Consider the following 11,094-nt stretch of genomic DNA (forward strand, 5'->3'; position numbering starts at 1 on the left):
GTCTCGGCCGTGCCGTGGGGGGGCAGAGGCAGGCAGCCGGCTGGGGGGGGGAGCCCATGCCGGTGCTGCCTCCGCGGGACGCTCCTTGTTCCGTGGCCGAGTCTCCTCGGGCTGTCGAGCTGGCGCTCATCCCCGGGCCTAAACTCACATTAATTTTCCTTTAGGCTGCTTTTCCTCTGAGGCTCCCGGAGCCCTTTGTACAGGGAAACATCGTTCTCCCCATTTAGCAGATGGGGAAACTAGGTGCTACGGGGCTGCGGTGACTTCCCCCAAGTCAGGGGAGTGAGGCAGGTCCCGACTCACAGTCCTGGTCCCCTTCCCCTGGGCCACAGCACCTCGTTACTTTAACAGGTAGGTAGATAACACACTGACGCGCTCTGCAGATCAGAAGGCAGGGAATTCAGGATGCTGTTGGTGATAAACAGGTAGCTTTGGGTCAAGGTGAAACGCTGCAAGTGAGGGCTGTAGTTTCTGCAGGCCCCAGCTACCCACTCAGAACAAGGTGCTGCATTGCACACTTTGATCTGTTGTTGCCACAGAACACAGTACAGCATTACAAATGAGTGTGGCTTTGTATAACTTAGGGGCAGCTTTTGGGCACTGAATAGGGAGATAAGAGACCTAAGTTCTATTTCTGCCTCTGCTACTAACTTCTGAATGACCACAGGCAAGTAAGTCATTTCCCCTCTCTGTGCCTCAATTTCCCTATTTCTGAAAGTGGGGAACAAAGATACTGTCTCCTCTTTGCAAAGCAGTATAATTTAAGGACTAAGTATTATTGTCTATTTAAATCTATCCTGACATTACCTAATCTGTCTTTCCCACTTTTAACTATACCTAAATCAACCTATTCCAGCTTTACCTACCCACCTACCTTTCTATTCCTCCAAGCTTTATCCAATCTATCTGTCCATCCAAACTTTATTCCATCTATCGGTTCATCCCAAATGTATCTATCCCCTCTTTATCTGATCTATCTGTCTATCCATTTACCCATCTATTCATTCATTCCTCTGTCCATCTATCTATTCAAGTGAGAGAGAAGGTATCAGAGTGTCACAGATTGGAATTATCATAGACTCATAGAATATCAGGGTTGGAAGGGACCTCAGGAGGTCATCTAGTCCAGCCCCCTGCTCAGAGCAGGACCAATCCCCAACTAAATCATCCCAGCCAGGGCTTTGTCAAGCCTGACCTTAAAAATATCTAAGGAAGGAGATTCTACCACCTCCCTAGGTAACCCATTCCAGTGTTTCACCACCCTCCTAGTGAAAAAGTTTTTCCTAATATCCAACCTAAACCTCCCCCACTGCAACTTGAGACCATTACTCCTTGTTCTGTCATCAGCTACCACTGAGAACAGTCTAGATCCATCCTCTTTGGAACCCCCTTTCAGGTAGTTGAAAGCAGCTATCAAATGCCCCCTCATTCTTCTCTTCTGCAGACTAAACAATCCCAGTTCCCTCAGCCTCTCCTCATAAGTCATGTGTTCCAGTCCCCTAATGATTTTTGTTGCCCTCCGTTGGACGTTTTCCAGTTTTTCCACATCGTTCTTGTAGTGTGGGGCCCAAAACTGGACACAGTACTCCAGATGAGGCCTCACCAATGTCGAATAGAGGGGAACGATCACGTCCCTCGATCTGCTGGCAATGCCCCTACGTATACATCCCAAAATGCCATTGGTCTTCTTGGCAACAAGGGCACACTTTTGACTCATATCCAGCTTCTCGTCCACTGTAACCCCTAGGTCCTCTTCTGCAGAACTGCTGCCGAGCCATTCGGTCCCTCGTCTGTAGCGGTGCATGGGATTCTTCCGTCCTAAGTGCAGGACTCTGCACTTGTCCTTGTTGAACCTCATCAGATTTCTTTCGGCCCAATCCTCTAATTTGTCTAGGTCCCTCTGTATCCTGTCCCTACCCTCCAGCGTATCTACGTCTCCTCCCAGTTTAGTGTCATCTGCAAACTTGCTGAGAGTGCAATCCACACCATCCTCCAGACCATTTATGAAGATATTGAACAAAACCGGCCCCAGGACCAACCCTTGGGGCACTCCACTTGATACCGGCTGCCAACTAAAACATGGAGCCATTGATCACTATCCGTTGAGCCCGACAATCTAGCCAGCTTTCTATCCACTTTATAGTCCATTCATCCAGCCCATACTTCTTTAACTTGCTGGCGAGAATACTGTGGGAGACAGTGTCAAAAGCTTTGCTAAAGTCAAGGAACAATACGTCCACCGCTTTCCCCTCATGCACAGAGCCAGTTATCTCATCATAGAAGGCAATTAGATTAGTCAGGCGTGACTTGCCCTTGCTGAATCCATGCTGACTGTTCCTGATCATTTTCCTCTCCTCTAAGTGCTTCAGAATTGATTCCTTGAGGACCTGCTCCATGATTTTTCTGGGGACTGAGGTAAGGCTGACTGGCCTGTAGTTCCCAGGATCCTCCTTTTTCCTTTTTTAAAGATGGGCACTACATTAGCCTTTTTCCAGTCGTCCGAGACTTACCCCAATCGCCATGAGTTTTCAAAGATAATGGCCAATGGCTCTGCAATCACATCCGCCAACTCCTTTAGCACTCTCGGATGCAGCGCATCTGGCCCCATGGACTTGTACTCATCCAGCTTTTCTAAATAGTCCCTAACCACTTCTTTCTCCACAGAGGGCTGGTCACCTCCTCTCCATGCTGTGCTGCCCAGTGCAGCAGTCTGGGAGCTGACCTTGTTCGTGAAGACAGAGGCAAAAAAAGCATTGAGTACATTAGCTTTTTCCACATCCTCTGTCACTAGGTTGCCTCCCTCATTCACTAAGAGGCCCACACTTTCCTTGACTTTCTTCTTGCTCCTAACATACCTGAAGAAACCCTTCTTGTTACTCTTAACATCTCTTGCTAGCTGCAGCTCCAGGTGTGATTTGGCCTTCCTGATTTCACTCCTGCATGCCCGAGCAATATTTTTATACTCTTCCCTGGTCATTTGTCCAATCTTCCACTTCTTGTAAACTTCTTTTTTGTGTTCAAGATCAGTAAGGATTTCACTGTTAAGCCAAGCTGGTCGCCTGTCATATTTATTATTCTTTCTACACATCGGGATGATTTGTCCCTGTAACCTCAATAAGGATTCTTTAAAATACAGCCAGCTCTCCTGGACTTCTTTCCCCCTCATGTTATTCTGCCAGGGGATCCTGCCCATCAATTCCCTGAGGGAGTCAAAGTCTGCTTTTCTGAAGTCCAGGGTCTGTATTCTGCTGCTCTCCTTTCTTCCCTGTGTCAGGATCCTGAACTCGACCATCTCATGGTCACTGCCTCCCGGGTTCCCATCCACTTTAGCTTCCCCTACTAATTCTTCCCGGTTTGTGAGCAGCAGGTCAAGAAGAGCTCTGCCCCTAGTTGGTTCCTCCAGCACTTGCACCAGGAAATTGTCCCCTACCCTCTCCAAAAACTTCCTGGATTGTCTGTGCACCACTGTACTGCTCTCCCAGCAGATATCAGAGTGATTGAAGTCTCCCATGAGAACCAGGGCCTGCGATCTAGTAACTTCCGTGAGTTGCCAGAAGAAAGCCTCATCCACCTCATCCCCCTGGTCCGGAGGTCTATAGCAGACTCCCACCACGACATCACCCTTGTTGCTCACACTTCTAAACTTAATCCAGAGACACTTAGGTTTTTCTGCAGTTTCATACTTGAGCTCTGAGCAGTCATACTGCTCTCTTACATACAGTGCAACTCCCCCACCTTTTCTGCCCTGCCTGTCCTTCCTGAACAGTTTATATCCATCCATGACAGTACTCCAGTCATGTGAGTTATCCCATCAAGTCTCTGTTATTCCAGTGGCATCATAATTCCTTGACTGTGCCAGGACTTCCAGTTCTCCCTGCTTGTTTCCCAGGCTTCTTGCTTCAGGCACTTGAGATAACTTGCTGATCATCCCTCTTTCTCAGTGTGAGGCAGGACCCCTGCCCTCTCGTGCACTTCTGCTCGTGCTTCCTCCCGGTATCCCACTTCCCCACTTTCAGGGCTTTGGTCTCCTTCCCCCGGTGAACCTAGTTTAAAGCCCTCCTCACTAAGTTAGCCAGCCTGCTTGCGAAGATGCTCTTCGTTAGGTGGAGCCCGTCTCTGCCTAGCACTCCTCCTTCTTGGAACACCATCCCATGGTCAAAGAATCCAAAGCCTTCTCTCCGACACCACCTGTGTAGCCGTTCGTTGACTTCCACGATTCAACGGTCTCTACCCAGGCCTTTTCCTTCCACGGGGAGGATGGACGAGAAGACCACTTGCGCCTCAAACTCCTTTATCCTTCTTCCCAGAGCCACGTAGTGTGCAGTGATCCGCTCAAGGTCATTCTTGGCAGTATCATTGGTGCCCACATGGAGAAGCAGGAAGGGGTAGCGATCCGAGGGCTTGATGAGTCTCGACAGTCTCTGTCACATCGTGAATTCTAGCTCCTGGCAAGCAGGAGACTTCTCGGTTTTCCTGGTCGGGGCAGCAGATAGATGACTCAGTCCCCCTGAGGAGACCACCACCCGCCTCCCCCGATCACCACCACCCGCCTCCTTCTCTTGGGAGCGGTGGTCGTGGAACCCCCAACCCTAGGACAGTGCATCTCATGCCTTCCAATCGGCAGAGTCTCCTTCTGTTCCCTTCCCTCAGATGTATCATCTAGTCCACTCTCCTCATTAGTACCTGTGGAGAGAACATGAAAATGGTTACTTACCTGTATCTGTGTTGCTGGTACATGGACGCTCCCCTTTCTTCTTCTGGAGGTCACATGCTGCCAAATTTTTGTCCCAGATCTGAGGAAGAGCTCTAAGGCAATGTCTACACTATGAAAGTACTCCGATTTTACAGAAGTCGATTTTTGGGAACAGATTGTATAAAGTCGAGTGCATGCATCCACACTAAGCATATTAATTCAGCGGGGTGCGTCCACAGTACCGTGGTAAACGTCGACATTCCGAGCGGTGCACTGTGGGTAGCTATCCCACAGTTCCCGCAGTCCCCGCTGCCCATTGGAATTCTGGGCTGAGCTCCCAATGCCTGATGGGGCCAAAAATTTGTCGTGGGTGGTTATGGGTAAATGTCGTCAGTCAACCCTCCCTCTCTCCCTCCGTGAAAGCAACAGCAGACAATCATTTTGCGCCCTTTTCCCTGGATTGCCCGAGCAGACACCATAGCACAGCAAGTATGGAGCCCGTTCAGCTCACCGCAGCAGTTATGACCATTGTAAACACCTCGCACATTATGGTGCAGTTTATGCAGAACCAGCACCTGAAAAACCGGACGAGGAGGCGACAGCAGCGCGGTGATGAGGACATGAACACAGATTTCTCTAAAACTGCGGTCCCCAGCAATTTGGAGATCATGGTGTTACTGGGGCAGGCTCATGCCGAGGAATGCCAATTCTGGGCATGGGAAACAAGCACAGACTGGTGGGCCGCATAGTGTCACAGATTTGGGATGATTCCCAGTGGCTCCGAAACTTTCGCATGCGTAAGGGCACTTTCATGGAACTTTGTGACTTGCTTTCCCCTGCCCTGAAGTGCAAGAATACCAAGATGAGAGCAGCCCTCACAGTTCACAAGTGAGTGGCAATAGCCCTGTGGAAGCTTGCAATGCCAGACAGCTGCCGGTCAGTCGGGAATCAATTTGGAGTGGGCAAATCTACTGTGGGGGTTGCTGTGATCCAAGTAGCCAACGCAATCACTGAGCTGCTGCTATCAAAGGTAGTGACCCTGGGAAATGTGCAGGTCATAGTGGATGGCTTTGCTGCAGTGGGATTCCCTAACTGTGGTGGGGCTCTAGACGGAACGCATATCCCTATCTTGGGACCAGACCACCAGGGCAGCCAGTACATAAACCGCAAGGGGTACTTTTCAATGGTGCTGCAAGCACTGGTGGATCACAAGGGATGTTTCACCAACATCAACGTGGGATGGCCGGGAAAGGTACATGACACTCGCATCTTCAGGAACTCTGGTCTGTTTCAACAGCTGCAGCAAGGGACTTACTTCCCAGAGCAGAAAATAACTGTTGGGGATGTTGAAATGCCTATAGTTATCCTTGGGGACCCAGCCTACCTCTTAATGCCCTGGCTCATGAAGCCGTACACAGGCACCCTGGACAGGAGTCAGGAGCTGTTCAACTATAGGCTGAGGAAGTGCAGAATGGTAGTAGAACATGCATTTGGATGTTTAAAAGCGTGCTGGCACAGTTTATTGACTTGGTTAGACCTCAGCGCAACCAACATTCCCATTGTTATTGCTGCTTGCTGTGCGCTCCACAGTCTCTGAGAGAGTAAGGGGGAGACGTTTATGGTGGGGTGGGAGGTTGAGGCAAATCGCCTGACTGCTGATTTCACGCAGCCAGACACCTGGGCGGTTAGAAGAGCACAGTAGGAAGCGCTGCGCATCAGAGAAGCTTTGAAAACCAGTTTCATGACTGGCCAGGGTACTGTGTGACAGTTGTTTGTTTCTCCTTGATGAAAACCTGCCCCCTTGGTTCACTCTACTTCCTTGTAAGCCAACCGCCCTCCTGCCTTTGATCACAGCTTGCTTGCAAAGGAAATAAAGTCACTATCGTTTAAAAAACATATATTCTTTATTAATTGATTGTAAAAATAGGGAGATAACTCACAAGGTAGCCCGGGTGGGGTGTGGGAGGAGGGTAGGAGGGAAGGAAAAGGCCACTTTAAAACTGCTTGAATGCCAGCCTTCTGTTTCTTGGGCTGTCTACTGGGCTGGAGTGGTTGGGTGCCCAGAGGGCCCCCCCTGTTCTTGGGCATCTGGGTGAGGAGGCTATGGAACTTGTGGAGGAGGGAGGGCGGTTAAACAGGGGCTGCAGCGGCAGTCTGTGATCCTGCTGCCGTTCATGAACCTCCACCAGACGCCGGAGCACATCCCTTTGATCCCGCAGTAGCCCCAGCGTTGCATCCTGCCTCCTCTGACCTTCCTGACACCACCTCTCCTCACGTTCATCGGCCACTTTCCTGTACTCTGCTGTTGTGTCCCTCCATGCATTCTGCTGAGCTCTGTGTGCCAGACGACTGCGTGAGCTCAGAGAACATTTCATCGTGCGTGCGTTTTTTTCACTGCCTCATCTGAGATAGCCTTTGGGACGGAGGAGGGAGGCTTGAAACATTTGCAGCTGCGGGAGACAAAAAACGGAGTGAAGTATTTTAAAAGATACATTTTACAGAACAATGGCTATACTCTTTCACGGTGAACAACACTATTCACATTACATAGCACATGTGATTTTGGTATAAGGTCACATTTTGAACCTTATATTGAGTGCCTGCGGCTTTGGTGATAGAGATCACACATGCAGTGCTGGGCAACAGAATTCGGCTTGCAGGCGGTCATGGTAAGCCATAGTCTTTCGGCTTCTGCAACCTTCATAACAGCAGCGCCCTCCTCTCCCATACTAAGCAAAGTCTGTTGAGTTGGCCATTTAGTGCTGCGGTTTTCCTGTTAACGTGCAGCAGCAGAAACCAAACTAACCCCCCCTCCATCCAATTATCTGGGATGATCGCTTTACCCCTCACCTCACTGAGTGGCTGGTATCATGGAAGATCCCTGTTAGCCAAACACGAACAGCTCAGTGCCAATGCCCCCTCCCCCCCACCGCGTGGCTAACTGCAGGGAGGATTTCTTTTCAGCCACAGGCAAACAGTCCAGTAGGACGGCCACCTCTGTACATCCCCTTAATTAAATTCCCCTATTTTAGCCACGTTACCATGAACAATATCACTCTCCTGAGGATAATACAGAGAGATAAAGAACAGATGTTGCTTGAATGCCAGCAAACACCGGGTCCATACGCTGCCAGGCTTTGTCATGCAATGATACCAGATTACTTGCTACTAGCTTGGCGTGGTAAAGTGTCCTACCGTGGAGGACGGAATAAGGCTGCTCTCCCCAGAAACCTTCTGCAAAGGCTTTTAGAGTACCTCCAGGAGAGCTTCATGGAGATGTCCCTGGAGGATTTCTGCTCCATCCCCAGACACGTTAACAGACTTTTCCAGTAGCTGTACTGGCCATGAATGCATCCCAAGTCCTCAGGGCTACTTAATCATTAAAAAATGCTTGCTTTTATAACATGTATTATATTTAAAAAGGTACACTCACCAGAGGTCCCTTCTCTGGCTTTGTTGGGTTGGGAGGGTATTTCAGTCAGGGTGATAAAAAGAACCTGGCTGTCAGGGAGAACGGTGTGCTGTGTGCTCTCCTCAGGCTCATCCTCCTCCTCATCATCTTCCCTGTTCACAAAATCCTCAACCATGGCAGAGAGTACCCCATCATCAGAGTCCACGGACAGGGGTGGGGTAGTGGTGGCGGCCCCCCCCCAGAATTGCATGCAGCTCAGCGTAGAAGCGGCAAGTCTGGGGCTCTGTCCCAGAGCATCGGTTTGATTCTTTGGTTTTCTGGTACGCTTGTCTGAGCTCCTTAAGTTTCACGCGGCACTGTGTTGCGTCCCTGCGGTAGCCTCTGTCCCGCATGGCCTCGGAGATTTTTTGAAATGTTTTGGCATTTCATCTTTCGGAACGTAGTTCTGATAGCACTGATTCCTCTCCCCATACAGCGATCAGATCCAGTACCTCCCGTTCGGTCCATGCTGGAACTCTTTTTCGATTCTGGGACTGCATGGTCACCTGTGCTGATGAGCTTGCCTGGCCAAACAGGAAATGAGATTCAAAAGTTCCCGGGGCTTTTCCTGTACACCTGGCCAGTGCATCCAAGTTCAGAGTGCTGTCCAGAGCAGTCACAGCGGTGCACTGTGGGATAGCTCCCAGAGGCCAATACTTTTGAATTGCATCCACAGTAACCCTAATTCGAAACGGCGATGTCGATTTCACCACTAATCCCTTCATTGGGGAGGAGTACAGAAATCGGTTTTAAGAGCCCTTTATGTCGAAAAAAATGGCTTCGTTTTGTGGACCGGTGCAGGGTTAATTTGATTTAACGCTGCTAAATCCAACATAAACTCGTAGTGTAGACCAGGCCTAAAGCTCGTCTCTCTCACCAAGCTAATGTCTCTAACATCCTGGGAACCACATGGCTCCGCAACACTACACATCCACCCAGCTGTCCAGCCAGTCATATGTCTGTCCATCTGTCTAGTTACCCAGCCATGTATCTATTTGTCCAGCCAGCCAGCCACCCAGCCATGTGTCTGTCTGGCCAGCAATCTAGCTACCCAGCCATGTGTCTGTCTGGCCAGCCATCTAGCTACCCAATTGTGTGTCTGTCCATTCAGACAGCTGTCTAGCTAGCCAGCCATCTGTCTGTCTGTCCAGCCAACCATCTAGCTACCCAGCTGTGTGTCTGTCCATCTGTGATAAATGAAGGGGGGGTGGGTACCTCCCTTTTATGGACCCAGCCAGCCAGTTAGCTATAAAATCCCCCTTAGTATCATAGAATATCAGGGTTGGAAGGGACCTCAGGAGGTCATCTAGTCCAACCCCCTGGTCAAAGCAGGACCAATCCCCAATTTTTGCCCTGATCCCTAAACGACCCCCTCAAGGATTGAACTCACAACCCTGGGTTTAGCAAGCCAATGCTCAAACCACTGAGCTATCCCTCCCCCCCAGTATCTGTTCTCTATTTGATTTATCTGTAAAGGGTTAACGGTCACTGGTATGCATAGGTAAAAGGGAGTGAGTGAGCACCTGGCCAAAAGAGCCAATGGGAAGGCTAGAACTTTTTAAAATTGAAACAAGACTCCCCTTTTGTCTGTCTGTTGTTCTCAGGGAGAAGCAGTGACAGGGCTGGAACTATGCTGTAAGAAGCTTGGGACCAGATATGAAAAATCATCTGAATCATACCTAGAAACTACTCACTTGAACCCCTCAGATACGTAAGTATACCGTGAAATGTCTAGGAAGACATGATTAGGTTTATTTCTTTTTATTTCTTTATGACTTGTGGAGTCCTCTGTGCTAACCCCCAAATGCTTTTGTTTTGTTTGTAACCTTTAAGCTGGATCTCAAGAAGGTTATTCTTGATGCTTAATTCTTGTAAGTGGGTTTTTTAAATCTAGCAATAGCTTGAGTTTTCAAATGTATTTACTTTCTTTTTGTTTTTAATTAAATTTATCTTTTTTTTAAGAACAGGATTGGATTTTGTGTCCTAAGAGGTTTGTGCACAGGTTCTTTAATTAGCTGGTGGCAACAGCTGATTTCCTTTGTTTTCTTTCTCAGCTCCTCCATGGATGGGGGGTGAAAGGGCTTGGGGGTACCCCACAGGAAGGAATTCCCAAGTGCCCCTTCCTGGGTTCTCAAAGGGGGTTTTGCACTTGGGTGGTGGCAGCATCTACCCATCCAAGGTCAGAGAAAACCTGTAACCTTGGGAGTGTAATACAAGCCTGGAGTGGCCAGTATTAATTTTTAGAATCCTTGCGGGCCCCCACCTTCTGCACTCGGAAGTGCCAGAGTGGGGAATTAGCCTTGACATTGTCCGTCCAGCCAGCTGTCTAGCGAGCCAGCCGTGTGTCTGTCCAGCCAGCCATCTAGCTACCCAGCCATGTCTGTCCAGCCAGCTGTCTAGCGAGCCAGCCGTGTGTCTGTCCATCCCCCGCCCGCCCTCTAGCGAGCCAGCCGTGTGTCTGTCCGTGCCCCCCCCGGGCAGCCCTCTAGCGAGCCAGCCGTGTGTCTGTCTGTCTGTCCATCCCCGCCCAGGCAGCCCTCTGGCGAGCCAGCCGTGTGTCTGTCTGTCTGTCCATCCCCGCCCGGGCAGCCCTCTAGCGAACCAGCCGTGTGTCTGTCTGTCCGTCCATCCCCGCCCGGGCAGCCCTCTAGCGAACCAGCCGTGTGTCTGTCTCTCTGTCCATCCCCGCCCGGGCAGCCCTCTGGCGAGCCAGCCGTGTGTCTGTCTGTCCGTCCATCCCCGCCCGGGCAGCCCTCTAGCGAACCAGCCGTGTGTCTGTCTGTCCGTCCATCCCCGCCCGGGCAGCCCTCTAGCGAACCAGCCGTGTGTCTGTCTCTCTGTCCATCCCCGCCCGGGCAGCCCTCTGGCGAGCCAGCCGTGTGTCTGTCTCTCTGTCCATCCCCGCCCAGGCAGCCCTCTGGCGAGCCAGCCGTGTGTCTGTCCGTGCCCC

This window comes from Chelonia mydas, chromosome 27, assembly GCF_015237465.2.
Source record: "Chelonia mydas isolate rCheMyd1 chromosome 27, rCheMyd1.pri.v2, whole genome shotgun sequence".
NCBI lineage: Eukaryota > Metazoa > Chordata > Testudines > Cheloniidae > Chelonia > Chelonia mydas.